The sequence below is a fragment of the Triticum dicoccoides genome, chromosome 6B (assembly GCF_002162155.2).
Source record: "Triticum dicoccoides isolate Atlit2015 ecotype Zavitan chromosome 6B, WEW_v2.0, whole genome shotgun sequence".
Classification (NCBI taxonomy): Eukaryota; Viridiplantae; Streptophyta; class Magnoliopsida; order Poales; family Poaceae; genus Triticum; species Triticum dicoccoides.
Window position 1 is genome coordinate 183,216,556 of NC_041391.1, and position 13,916 is coordinate 183,230,471.

The window sequence follows — 13,916 nt, forward strand, 5'->3', positions numbered from 1 at the left end:
GGACCCCGCTGCCACGGGTGGGTAGGACAAAAGATGTCATGCAAGTTCTTTCCATAAGCACATATGACAATTTACGGAATACATGCCTACATTATATTTATAAACTGGAGCTAGTGCCGCATCGCCCTAGGTTATAATTGTTTCATGATGAATATCATCCAACGAGTCACCGATCCAATGCCTACAAATTTATCTTATATTTCTCTTACTAAGTTACTATTGTTGCTACTGCTATCGTTACTACTACAATATCACTGCTATCACTGTCACTATTATCGTTACTACTGCTACTATCATCAAAGCTATCATACTACTGTGCTACTAATCACTTTGCCTCAGATAATTAATCCCCAGCTGTGGTTGAATTGACAACTCAGCTGCTAATACCTTCAAATATTCTTTGGCTCCCCTTGTGTCGAATCTATAAATTTGGGTTGAATACTCTACCCTCAAAAAGTGTTGCCATCCCCTATACTTGTGGGTTATCAAGACCTTTTTCTGGCGCCATTGCCGGGGAGCATAGCTATATTTGTTGAGTCACTTGGGATTATTATCACTATGAAGAATCTGAAGGATGCTAAGACTAAGATTTTTCCCTCAAAGACGAGAGGAGGTAAGGAATTGCCATCCAGTTCTGCTTTAGATTCACCTCCTATTATAAGTAAACTTGCAACTCCACAACATGCTATTAACTCTGAGATGTCGCATGTTATTGATGATGCAACTTCTGCTATGAATGCTACTAATGATGATGCTAGTACCCTTGCTTGATGATGATGTGCCAGTAGGTGAATTTCTTGATGAACAAATTGCTAGAGTACGTAAGACAACATTATATTGTTGAATCAGATGATGAAGTTGAAACTGAAAATCTTGAAACAGCTACTAGAACTAGCCCTCCTAGATATGAATTGTCAAAGGTAACAGAAGGTTATACTATGAGTGAGGAGGCAACTAGAGATATTCTTTCTTGTAAGGAGAGAGATGATCTAGAGAAATTATTATGCAAGTACAAAGAAAGATCTCTGAATGCTAAAATGAAATGTGATCCTGAGTTTGCTACTTCACCTATTGTTATTACTGATAAGGATTATGAATTCTCTGTCGACCCAAAGTTAATCAATTTGGTTGAATCTGATCCCTTCCATGGTTATGAAACTGAAACTGTTGTGTCACATCTTACTAAGTTGAATGATATAGCTATCCTTTTTGCTCATGACGAGAAGATTCGCTATTACTATATTCTCAAGTTATTTCCGTTCTCATTAAAGGGTGATGCTAAAGCTTGGTACAATACTATTGCTCCTGGTTGTGTGCGTAGTCCCCAAGATATGATTTATTACTTCTCTGGAAAATATTTCCCTTCTCATAAGAAACAAGCTGCCTTGCAGGAAATATTTAACTTTGTGCAAATTGAAGAAGAGAGTCTCCCACGAGCTTGGGTGAGGCTTCTCTAATTGCTTAATGCTTTGCCTGATCATCCTCTTAAGAAAAATGAAATACTTGATATCTTCTGTAATGGACTAACCTATGCTTCTAGGGAGTTCCTAGATAGTTGTGCTGGTTGTGTTTTCAGGGAACAAACTATTGGGTAAGCAGAGAATTATCGAATAACATATTGAAAAATTATGATGATTGGACTCCTCCTGAAACACCTATTAAACCCACTCCGAAGAAGAGGGGTATCTTATATCTCAGTCTTGAAGATATGCAAGAGGCAAAGAAATCTATGAAGGAAAAAGGTATTAAGGCCGATGTAACAGCTTGGATTTCTGCCCTTTTTTTCCTTTGCTTTTCTTGGATTTCCTGAATTGATTTGCTATTCTGTGGCTATGTGGTTCTGAAACTTGGGAAGATTATACCTTCCTAGGTTTATAGTGGCTTGTCATCCTCATCATCATCCTGAAGCACTATCATTTTCATCCTTCACCTAACCCAATATTCTTTTTATTGGGAATATTCCTTTTTTGATAAAAGAATAACCCTTTAAAACCCTAGGTTGTGAAGCAACCTATATTTCTGTCACTCCTAAAATTCCCAAATAATTCCAATAAACTGTTCGGGTCATATCTTGATCAAATATGGCAAAACTTTTCATTGCCATGATAAAAAATAATCCTCAAATAATTCATTTCCTATTCTGCCCTAAATGGCACATTATGAAGCAAGTGCTACTTTCCTTTTCCCAAATGACCTCAAACTCCTTGGACATCTTTTTTTTTTGAGGAATAAAAAAATAAATAAATAATCCTCAAATAATTCATTTCCTATTCTGCCCTAAATGGCACATTATGAAGCAAGTGCTATTTTCCTTTTCCCAAATGACCTCAAACTCCTTGGACATCTTTTCATGTCCATATAATTGCCACATGCCAAAATGTAACCTCATTTGCCTAGTAATTATTTAATTATGATTTTCCAAAGTTTCTGTCCAGAAAGAAGCTTTGTGAAGGAGTTGCAAGCTAGGTATATCCAAATGAGTTGCCATTTTGCAGGATCCTTCATATCATCATATCATAGCCCTCCACTCAGGTAGAGCTCATGTCATGCCTCCATCTGAGCTCAACTTCAATTCTTATATTCTTCCCAAAATTTTAGTTTGTGAAGCAAGTATATTTTATCTTGCTCCATTATTGCTGCAAATTTTTCTAGACCTTCTAGTATCCATATAACCTATCTCCACCCATTTTCGGCATAGTTCATCAAGCCATTATTCCTCTAGATGTTTTGCAAGTTTCTGTGTAGAGAAGATGTTTGTGAATCAAGTACCATTTTGGCTTGGCGAATTGGTATGAGACTTTCTGAGCATATTCATATCTTCAAATAATTGGGCCATGCCCAAATTCAGCTCAATACCAATTGATATGTGAGTGCTACTTCATGTTCTGTATTTCTGTCCAGTTTGGTGGTTTCTACAGCAAACCCTAGCTAAACTCCTTTTCTTGAGCTTAAACTCTGCCATCTTAGTCACCTTAGAGTGTGATCATTGCCAGACAAAATATTTACCACGTTACCAAGCTAGAGTAACCACAACAAGTTACAAACACCTTCCTATTGATTTCCTTTGGGGCTAAGTGCAAATCTCTTCTTTGCCCCTGGACCGATTTATTTCCCCATTTTGACCAAGGGCACGACAGCTGTCACGACCGGTTTTCCAATAAAAATATTTATTGAGAAACCAATCTTTTGAGTCCAGTATGAGAGAAATCCTCCTCACTGGTAGACAAATTCTTGATACAATAAGCCAGTAGCATAGGATATATTATAGGGTTGAGCTAGGGCTGCTCAACAAATTATTACAAGTGCGCCCATAATTATACATAATGGCGGATATAACACAATGGTGTGGTGGCATACTACTGACTTGAGGATAAAGTGATGGTGGAATAACACAGTGGGGAGTGTGATAACACGACTCTCAAACTGGCATCTCATCGAGCGTTGAGGTGAGGCTCGATAAATTTATTCGGGTTGCGGAAGCGGATATAATACAGTGACCAAATCCAGGGTCGCACGAGATTGACTGGGATTCCTCTAGGCGTTGGACTCGCTATCGAACTCTTCATCCATGAGATCGCCTTCGTCAGCATCTGGCCAAATCAACAAGCCAGTGAGTACTTTGAAAGTACTCGCAAGATAGTTCGGACGTAAGATATAACAAATGCATGCATGAATGCATCATGATTAATTCACCAACTGGACATTCAAAAATTAGCATGACGAAATAAGTAAAAGGGAAACGGCGGTAGTCCGCCTGAAATCCCAACAAAACATAAATGAAAAACCGATCGGGTGTCTGAAGCGACGCCTCGAAAGGTGAATAGATAAAAGAAAAGGTGCCACAGTCGGGCGTCTTAGCGACACCACATAAAGGGCTTTAAAAGAAATGCCATAGTCGGACGTCTGGGCGACATCACAGAAAGGGCTTTAAAAGAAATGCCACAGTCGAACGTCGGGGCGACATCACAGAGAGGGCTTTAAAAGAAATGCCACAGTCGGACGTCGGGGTGACATCACAGAAAGGGCTTTAAAAGAAATGCCACAGTCGGACATCGGGGCGACATCACAGAAAGGGCTTTAAAAGAAATGCCACAGTCGGACGTCGGGGCGACATCACAGGAAGGGCTTTAAAAGAAATGCCATAGTCGGACGTCGGGGCGACATCACAGAAAGGGCTTTAAAAGAAATGCCACAGTCAGGCGTCTTAGCGACACCACATAAAGGGCTTGAAAAGAAAGTAAAATACAACAATGCCATAGTCGGACGTCTGAGCGACATCGCAGAAAGGGCTTTTATTCACAAGTAAATAATACTCATAATAAACATTCAATTCATGAGAATAAATGGGTTAGTCCATCCACAGGAATAATCATTTAACCGGACTTAGCACTCATGCGATTCACCGGAGTCTCTGTCATCAAAACTGACATTTGGTCAGGATAAGTTAATATCGAACTTGGACATGGAATAGATGATTCGAAGGAATATATGACTCTGCAGAGTTTGTACAAAAATTTTCCCACAGCCAACGGATTTCCGTAGTCATGAAGGACTAGTTCCATTTACGGTTTTTCGGAAGAAAACACAGCTAACCAGTACACACCCATCCAACCTCTCGATTCTAGGAATCACCCTAGACCTCGTCCAAGAAAAACTTTTGAGACAGGGAGATCACAATCTCGAATAGCATGGGATCAAATTTATATACGCGCGCTCTAAGGGGTGCCCCCCTCTCGGTCCCAACCGGAAACACCCATGCCCCCTGACCGGATGACTGGCTTTAATCCAGGGCCATGGAACCATCATCACGGCCTCTCCTTTTTGGTGTGTACCAGGGAAGCGGTTTACAACTTACTAAGCCATATCCCTTGCGGAAAACTTGTGGTAGTACAAGGAAGGAAGAATGGAAAGAACTGGAATGATACGAGTTGACATTGAAGTCACATAGTCTGGCATAAGCCTGGCATGCTACAACACTGCCATCTTACCCATCCTCATGCCAACACATGGCCATGCATACTCACATCCATCCACTTATGGATCATCGAACTCACTTACCTCAACATTTGCATAAAATAACGTTCATCGGTATGCTCATCAACATGCCATGAAACTAACTAAATGCAAAACATGCCAAGACACTCATCATATCAAAAGTTCAAACATGCTTGCCTGGTTCAGAGAAGTCGGAGCCTAGCTCGGTGAAGTTCGCGGCTCCGTCACCTCCTTCGGTATCTACGGTATAAAGAAAATATATGCGCTATCGTAAATACCAAGGGGTGCACAAAAAGTATTCCAAATATTTTTCAAATAAATCTGATAAAAAACTAGACAAAATTTTAAAGAGAACAGAAAAAGAATCAATCAAAAATACCTTTTTGTTTAAAAGTTATAAGGGTTTTAATCCAGGGACTCATCTGTAATGAAACAGAAAGTTTCCAGGGGCTAGTTTATAAAAACAGAAGACGCTTCGGCAGAAACTACGCCAGCCCAAAGGGAAAGCACATTTGGCAGAAGGCGTTTTCAGAAAACGCTTTGTTTAGAAAGGACAGAGAGGCTAACAGCGGGTCCCACTTGTCATGTTTAAACTTTCAAATGGGAGGGACGAGGCCCGTTGGCGCCCGAGGGCTGCGGTGGTCCCCGGTGGCGATCCACGGCGAGGTAAGGGGATCGGAGGTTACCAACGTGCTCACCGTGTCCTTCCGCAACGGTGGGTGGTGGTGTTGGTCGCCGGGGAGCACCACGTCGACGGCGGTCTCAACTCCGGCTGACGGTGGTTCGGGCGTGGATGGAGCTCGTCGGAGAGGACTGCAAAGGCCAAATTGATGAGGGGGTTAGAGTACTGGGTGTGAGAGAGGGCTACGGACGAGGTTTGGGCGCCGGAGATGGCCTCACCGGAGTGAATCAAGCTGGAGGCCGAGGCGGAGCAAGGCGGCCGGAGTTGGGGAAGGAGACCTCCTCGAGGTCCTCCTGGTGGCTTGGCAGGGTCCTGGGTAGGTGCAGTGAAGGTGCGTGCTCGAGGGCGAGCTCGGGTTCCTTTTTATAGGCGAATTGACGCGGTGGCCGAGAACGGGGTTCTCCGGCGAAGCTTACGGCGGCGCAGGGCATTGGTCGGGGAGGATTAGGGGTCGAGCGCCGTCGTGGGGGTTCAATGGGTCTGTTTAGGTGCTAAACTGGCCGGGGTTTGGGTGTTTGGGTCGAGCTCGACGGAACGGGGGTGGCGCGGCCCGTCGGCAGCAGGGAGCATGTTCCGTGCTTGCCGGGCCACGGTGATGGTGCCACGGGCGTGCGCTGGCATGCATGAGGCCACGCGGAGAGCCAGGGGGCTTTGGGCGGCGCTGAACGGTGTTCTGCCGTGGTGTGCCTTCTGTCGGCCGCCACGGGAGGTCCCAAAGCCGCAGAAGACGCCAGCGAGGGCGGGCCAGCGCGCCACCGACGCCAGGAAGGCTCCACGCACGCATGTGAAGCTCCGGACAAGAGGGAGGGGCTGTGAGCATCGAGCCAAGCGCATTGTGAGCTTGTGACTGAACTCTGAAGAAAACGACACTGTAAAACTGAATTTTACTGAACTTTACTGAAAATGCAAAGAACAGTGTAGCTCATGTGTTCGACAGAATGCTTATGGCATCTAGGGATTTTTCCTTGAGCTGAAATTTGGTGGAGTGGCTTCTCATTGCTCTAGTAGGCTGCATGATTTTTGGTGGAATTTTTGGAGAAGTGTGGATATGAATTTCATCAAATTTGTCAAATCTGGTCCAAACTTGCAGTGAGTGAAATTTGAAATATTTGAAAAGAAGAAGAGTGGATCAAGATGGTTCTGGGTTTTGGGTACAAAGGACCATACAGGAGAGTTGGTTTGAGGTCAAAACTCAAATGCAAAAGGGTACTTGCTTTGAAAATCTCTCAGGCTCCAAATAATTTGCAGAAATGATTTGAGGGGAAAGTAAAATAGAATAAAATCCAAAACTTGCTTAGATTAGTTGGGACAGAGAATTTAGGTTGATTACAAGGAGGAGGGGAGGTTTTGGAGGGGTTTTACCACATGGGCAAAAATACAAAGTCATGGGTGGTTTCAAAAAGAAAGAAGTCCCAAAACTCCTAGGGTTTCTTTTTTTTAAATGAAAATAAATAAGTTTGAGAGGGTAACAACCAGAAGGAAAAGCTTCCAAAAATTCAACACCAAATTTGAAAGGGAAAAGAAAATCCTTGCCAAAGGAAAGGAAGTTTTTTAAGAGGAAGGATTTCTGGAAAAGCAATTTTAAATGCCCTCTTTTAAAATCCAACAAAGTTTTTGATGAAAACCAAATTAAAATTTTGGAGTGTCACAACACCTACCCCCTTAGGAAAAATCTCGTCCCCGAGATTTCAGCTGATCCTTAAATAAGTGTGGATGCTCTATCCGAAGAAAATCCTCTCTTTCCCAAGTTGCTTCACTGTCGGTGTGATTGCTCCACTGGACTTTGAAAAACTTGATGGTCTTCTGTCGGGTCCTCCTTTCAGAGTCCTCTAATATTCTTACGGGACGTTCCCGATAAGTGAGGTCTGGCTTCACGTCAATGTTTTCATGGGATACTTGTTTCTCTGGGTTGCTTACTCACTTCCTCAATTGCGAGACATGGAACACGTCGTGGACATCGGATAATTCCTCGGGTAAGTCTAGCTGGTAGGCTACCGTGCCTCTTCGTGCCCTTATACAGAAAGGTCCGATGAATCTTGGTGCTAGCTTCCCTTTAATCTTGAATCGTTGCAATCCTCTCATAGGGGATACTCTCAGGTATACGAACTCACCGGGTTCGAAGCTGACCCTACGATGTTTCTGATCATAATAACTCTTCTGTCGACTTTGAGCGGTCTTAAGTCGGTCTCTGATTAGCTTGACCTTTTCCTTGGCTTCTCTGAGCATGTCTGGTCTGAAGATGCGGCTGTCTCCGGTCTCTGACCAATTTAACGCGGTACGACATCTTCGTCCGTATAAAGCCTCAAATGGTGCCATTTGTAGGCTGGCCTGGTAGCTATTGTTGTACGCGAACTCGGCGTATGGCAGGCTTTCTTCCCAACTGGTTCCATATGTGAGGACACATGCTCTCAGCATGTCTTCTAAAACCTGGTTTACGCATTCTGTTTGTCCATCAGTCTGTGGGTGGTATGCGGTACTGAAGGCTAGTTGGGTTCCCAGAGCCTGTTGTAAATGCTCCCAAAATCTTGAGACGAACTGAGTGCCTCTGTCGGATATTATAGTCTTCGGGACACCGTGCAGACAAACTATGCGGGAAAGATAAATCCTGGCAAGCCTCTGAGTGGTGTGGGTCGTCTTTATTGGAATAAAGTGTGCCACTTTGGTTAACCTATCAGTGATGACCCATATGGCATCATTCCCGTGTCGTGACCGAGGTAGTCCGACAATGAAATCCATCCCTATTTCATCCCATTTCCACTCAGGTATTTTGTTCGGTTGCAGTAGTCCAGCTGGTCTCTGAAGCTCAGCTTTTATACGTTGACATGAGTCGCAACATGCAATGAAGGTGGCTATGTCCCTCTTCATACCGTGCCACCAAAATCTTTCCTGAATATCTTTATACATTTTGGTTCCTCCAGGGTGGATCGAGTACGGGGCGGTGTGGGCTTCAGCTAAAATTTGCTGTTTAAGGTCTTCTATGTTTGGCACGCAGAGCCTTTCTCCGTACCATAATATTCCTTCATTGTCTATGACGAATTCCGAGGCCTTGCCCATACTCAACTTTCTTTTGATGCCTTCGATGCTGGTGTGACCGGGCTGAGCTCCTTTAATTTTCCCCACAAGGTCGGGTTGTATTTCCAAGTTTGATATGGTGCCTTCTGCTACCATTATCAAGTTGAGCTTGGCAAATTCTTGTTGGAATTCGGGCCTCAAGCTGTGCAGATTGTTTTCGTCGGAGCTGGGGTTCCGACTAAGAGCATCGGCCACTACATTTGCTTTTCCTGGATGGTAATGGATACCAACATCATAATCCTTTACCAATTCCAACCAGCGTCGTTGCCGTAAATTTAGTTCTGGCTGTGTGAAAATATATTTGAGACTTTTATGGTCCGTGTATATTTCACATCGATTCCCAAGTAAGAAATGCCTCCATTCCTTAAGTGCATGAATGACTGCTGCCATTTCTAAGTCATGAGTGGGATAATTTTCCTCATGCTTGCGGAGTTGTCGTGAAGTGTATGCGACAACCTTGCCTTCTTGCATCAACACGCACCCGAGACCTTTTCGGGATGCGTCACAATACACCTCAAAGTTTTTGTGTATGTCTGGCACAATTAATACCGGTGCTGTGGTTAATTTCCGTTTTAACTCTTGGAAACTTTTTTCGCAGGCTTCTGTCCATTCAAACTTCTTGTCCTTCTTGAGCAACTGCGTCATTGGCTTGGCTAGAGTGGAGAATCCTTCAATAAATCTGCGGTAATATCCTGCCATTCCCAAGAAACTTCGTATGTCCATTACGCTGGCTGGGGCCTTCCAGTCAAGTATGGCCCTAACTTTCTCCGGGTCCACTGCGATACCGTCTTGGGTCAGCACGTGACCTAGAAAGCCTACTTGTCTTAGCCAAAATTCGCACTTGCTGAACTTGGCATACAATTGATGTTTCCTGAGTTCTCCTAGCACAATCCTGAGATGTTCCGCGTGCTCTTCTGGTGTTTTGGAGTATATCAGAATATCATCGATAAATACCACAACAAACTTATCCATAAACTTCATAAATACTTTGTTCATGAGGTGAACAAAATATGCGGGGGCGTTTGTTAATCCAAAAGGCATAACTGTGAACTCATATAGTCCATATCTGGAGGTGAAGGCTGTTTTGGGGATATCTTCTGTTCGCACTTTTAATTGATGGTATCCTGACCTTAAGTCAATCTTTGAGAATACCTTGGCCTGAGCGAGCTGATCAAATAAATCATTTATTCGTGGCATCGGTTATTTGTTCTTGACTGTGACCATGTTAAGTGCTCGGTAGTCTATGCACAATCTTAGTGTTCCATCCTTCTTTTTGGTAAATAAAATTGGTGATCCCCAAGGTGAGGAGCTGGCTCGAATGTATCCTTTGTCCAGTAATTCCTTTATTTGTTTCTTCAACTCGATCAACTCGGATGGTGCCATTCTGTATGGTTTCTTGTATATGGGCGTGGTTCCTAGTGCTAGCTCAATGCGGAATTCTATTTCTCGGTCTGGTGGCATGCCTGGTAGTTCTTCGGGAAATACGTCTAGAAATTCACATACTACTGGAACCTTGTTTAGCTCAGAAACGTCCACCTTATTTAATCTCGGTTGCCGGGGTATTTTTCCTTCCTTGGCTGATACTCTTATGGTCTTCCCTTGGTGGTGTGTGAGAATTACGGTCCTGTTGAAATAGTCGATAAACCCCTTGTTGGTGGTTAGCCAATCCATCCCTAGGATGACATCCAGTCCTTTATTTTCCAATACAATAAGATTTGCGTGAAACTCAAAACTTTCGAACTCAATGACCACATTTTGACAGTAATTCTGAGTAACTTGCTGAATCCCAGGGGACTTGATGATTATGGATTTCTCCAAAGGAAGCATCGAAAAATTATTTTGCAAAGCAAAACTTTTCGAAATGAAAGAGTGAGAAGCTCCAGAATCAAACAAAACCATTGCAGGTATTGTGTTGACAGGAAACGTACCGAGTACGATATCCGGAGCATTTTGTGCCTCCTCTTTGGTTACGTGGTTCAGATGACCCTTCCTGTGGTTATTGTTGGGATTGAAATTGTTGCGCTTGGGCGCTGAATTATTTCCACCATTGTTTGGCTTCGGGGTCGAGTTCCTTGGCTTGGGGCACTGTTTTGTGTAGTGCCCTTCTTCTCCACAAGCGTAGCAAGTAACGCCTGGGCGATAGGTGAACTCTTTGTCCCTTGCATGAAAATTCTTGGTTGGGCGAGAGATGTTTGTTGTAGGTTTGTGTGTCCCACCTTTCTGAAAATCTGTCCTGCTTTGCTTACGTAAATCCTCCAAGCTGCGTCTCTCATTTTCCAGAGTAATAGCTTTGTCCACCAGTGTCTTAAAATCTGGAAAAGTGTGAACGACCAGTTGGCATTTAAGCGCGGGCGCCAGACCGTCAAGGAATTTCTCCATCTTCTTCCTTTCAGTCATACGTTCTTCATTGGCATAGCGGGACAATAGAGTAAATTGACCGTTGTATTCTGACACTGTCATGCTCCTTTGTTTGAGGTCATCGAACTCTCTCTTCTTAATTTTCATAATACTCTTGGGAATGTGTGCACCATGGAAACCTTCCTTGAAATCATCCTAGGTTATGTCATTTTCGTTGGGATGCATGTGCAGAAAATTCTCCCACCACGATGCGGTTTCTCCTATGAGATAGTCCGGAGCATACAATACCTTTTCGGGGTCTGAACATTTTGCAATAATTAATTTCCACTCCATATCTCGAAGCCAGTCCTCGGCTTCAAGAGGTTTGTCAGTGTGAGAAAATGTTTGGGGACGTGTCTTCTGAAGCTCAGATAACTTGGATTGCTGCTGATACTGTCCATGGTGATTCCCCATGTTTATGACTTGGTTCATCATTTCACGATGTTGTTGCTGACTCTGTTCATAAAGGCGTCACATTTGGGAAAGTGCCGTTTCACTGTTCTATTGACTCGACTGCCCTTGTGTGAAATTGTTGCCTGGTTGAGTGTCATAATCTTCCTATGGCGGAGTAGGCATGGAGCGAGTCCAAGGACGAGACATTTTTCACTCTGGGGATATATTTTGTAAAACTCATAAGAAAAGCGAAGATGGTCGCAAAAACAAATCCAAAATTGCACAAGGATGGCAAATAATTTAAATGACCAAGATCACTTAAGAAAACAAATCGACTTGCGCACGGAGAAGGACCGCTCACTATATATCTTACACGTGGGCGGTAATTATACAATACATCACTCAGGATATGCGTACATAATCCTGACATGTTATTTAGGCTAGTGCACTTCTCTAGATCCTACATGATGCGCAAACAGGCTACTTCTCACAACCTATGTACATATAAAAATATCATACAAAGCGGTACATTACATGGTGGCTAAGCGTACTCAGGCGGAGATGTTGATGACCTCCTTTGCCCTTCCGAGGGCGAGGCGTAGCGAGGTTGGGGACTTGACTTCCTCCTCGCTAATAGGCTCCATACGTGTAGTGTTGCGCAGAGTGGACGGAGCGGTTGCCAGGGGCGGAACAACACGTATAGGAGTGGGCGCGAAGGGTGGTGCAGTGCGCGCTGGAGTGGGCGCAATGACTTGGTTGAATTCTTCGGTAGAAGGCAGACGATGAGTAGGCGTATAAGATGCTGAGGACGAGACCAAAGTCAGTGGCGGTGCGGTGGGTAGGAGCTCCCTCCTGTTGGCAGCACAGCCATGAACTGAGTCCATGCGGGTAGCTACGAAGTCGTCCACCAGGTTGTCGAAGGCTGCCTCCAGGGCCCGGAGATACTCAATGAGCATCTCAAAAGCCTCGTCTCGTTCTCCTCTGGGGCAGGAGAATGCGTAGTGACAGGTGTAAGGCACATGGCACGGAAGATAACGGTAACGACGAGTCTTCATCATGGGGAGGACATCCCTGAGACGAGCTATCGCCTCGCGGGCTGCCATCTGCATAGCATGCCTCTCCGTAGGCATGGCTCTTCCCAAGAACCGGAAGCGGCGTAACTCACCACGCCCTCCCTTGAACTGCACTGCGGCCTGGTGCATGGTCAGACTGTTGTTGACTCGGTGCTGGCAGAGTGTGAAGACTGGGCGCACAGATGGCCCCATCGCGACCTGAATGATGAAGGAAAGAAGCTTGACGAACCCATCGGGCACGTTGGCGAAGGTCTGAGACTCGCAGCTGTTGTCAGCCATCTACAAAAGTAGGCAAAAATTCTGCATGGTCAGATCATAAATTTATGCTAACTGACAGAAAATGACTATAATCAAGAAAATATGAAAAGGCTCAATCATGCTAATAACCAATTAGCGATCGCACCTAGTGGCTTCCTACAGTCAGCCTGGCTCTGGTACCAAGCTTGTCACGACCGGTTTTCCAATAAGAATATTTATTGAGAAACCAATCTTTTGAGTCCAGTATGAGAGAAATCCTCCTCACTGGTAGACAAATTCTTGATACAATAAGCCAGTAGCATAGGATATATTACAGGGTTGAGCTAGGGCTGCTCAACAAATTATTACAAGCGCGCCAATAATTATACATAATGGCGGATATAATACAATGGTGTGGTGGCATACTACTGACTCGAGGATAAAGTGATGGTGGAATAACACAGTGGGGAGTGTGATAACACGACTCTCAAACTGGCATCTCATCGAGCGTCGAGGTGAGGCTCGATAAATTTATTCGGGTTGCGGAAGCGGATATAATACAGTGAGCAAATCCAGGGTCGCACGAGACTGACTGGGATTCCTCTAGGCGTCGGACTCGCTATCGAACTCTTCATCCATGAGATCGCCTTCGTCAGCATCTGGCCAAATCAACAAGCCAGTGAGTACTTTGAAAGTACTCGCAAGATAGTTCGGACGTAAGATATAACAAATGCATGCATGAATGCGTCATGATTAATTCACCAACTGGACATTCAAAAATTAGCATGACGAAATAAGTAAAAGGGAAACGGCGGTAGTCCGCCTGAAATCCCAACAAAACATAAATGAAAAACCGATCGGGTGTCTGAAGCGACGCCTCGAAAGGTGAACAGATAAAAGAAAAGGTGCCACAGTCGGGCGTCTTAGCGACACCACATAAAGGGCTTTAAAAGAAATGCCACAGTCGGACGTCTGGGCGACATCACAGAAAGGGCTTTAAAAGAAATGCCACAGTCGGACGTCGGGGCGACATCAGAGAGAGGGCTTTAAAAGAAATGCCACAGTCG